A 773-nucleotide genomic window follows, 5' to 3' on the forward strand; every position below is an offset into this window, starting at 1 on the left:
ACAATTTTTCTGTTATCACAGTGCAGAATTCTGTGGTTTAGGATGTCAAACGCAAAATTGGTTGAGTTGGCCTAGATCTAGGCTATAACGGTGAACGCGCACCGGGTGAGAATAGCCAAAAGACTCGCCTGCACTATTCTCACCTGGGGTGAGAATAGAGGTGGCCTATTAAAAATATCAACCCACGTTCAAATTTACCTACCTCAGGCGGCCAGACGTGGTCACACATGCCTGATGCTTTGTCATAAATTTTGAATCAGCCCCTCGCGCTGTGGACGGGTCGTCATAATTCATTCACCTGTTGTTTTTGTTAGTCCCTCAATGAATGTTTACACCCAAGTTGACCAATGGGTAGGCCTAAAAATACATTTTCAACTGCTGGTGAGGGAAACGTGATCCGTCATAGCCATGATAACCCTTAAGTGGCTTAAGCCCCGCCCACAACTCGTGCACAAATGGTATGTGAGAGGAAGTTTTCACTGTTTTGTTTGTCCTGTTAAATTTGTAACAAAGTAACAATGGACATTCATTCACATGAACTGGCGACAAAAGCATCGCTCGTTCTCCGAATGTTCCTCCGTGTGTTTCTTTACCTTGACAGTCAGTCTTCATTTTCTTACTTACGATAAGATGTCGTTTATTTTACATTTGCACAAAATCAGCACAAAAAAAGGCTAACCAAAAAGTAAACCAACAAAACAACAACACAAAAAATCCTTCTTACTCCGCCTACCCCCCATTTTCAAAAGAAAACAAAAAAACCTTTTGAATTA

Source organism: Aplysia californica, unplaced genomic scaffold, assembly GCF_000002075.1.
Source record: "Aplysia californica isolate F4 #8 unplaced genomic scaffold, AplCal3.0 scaffold00182, whole genome shotgun sequence".
NCBI lineage: Eukaryota > Metazoa > Mollusca > Gastropoda > Aplysiida > Aplysiidae > Aplysia > Aplysia californica.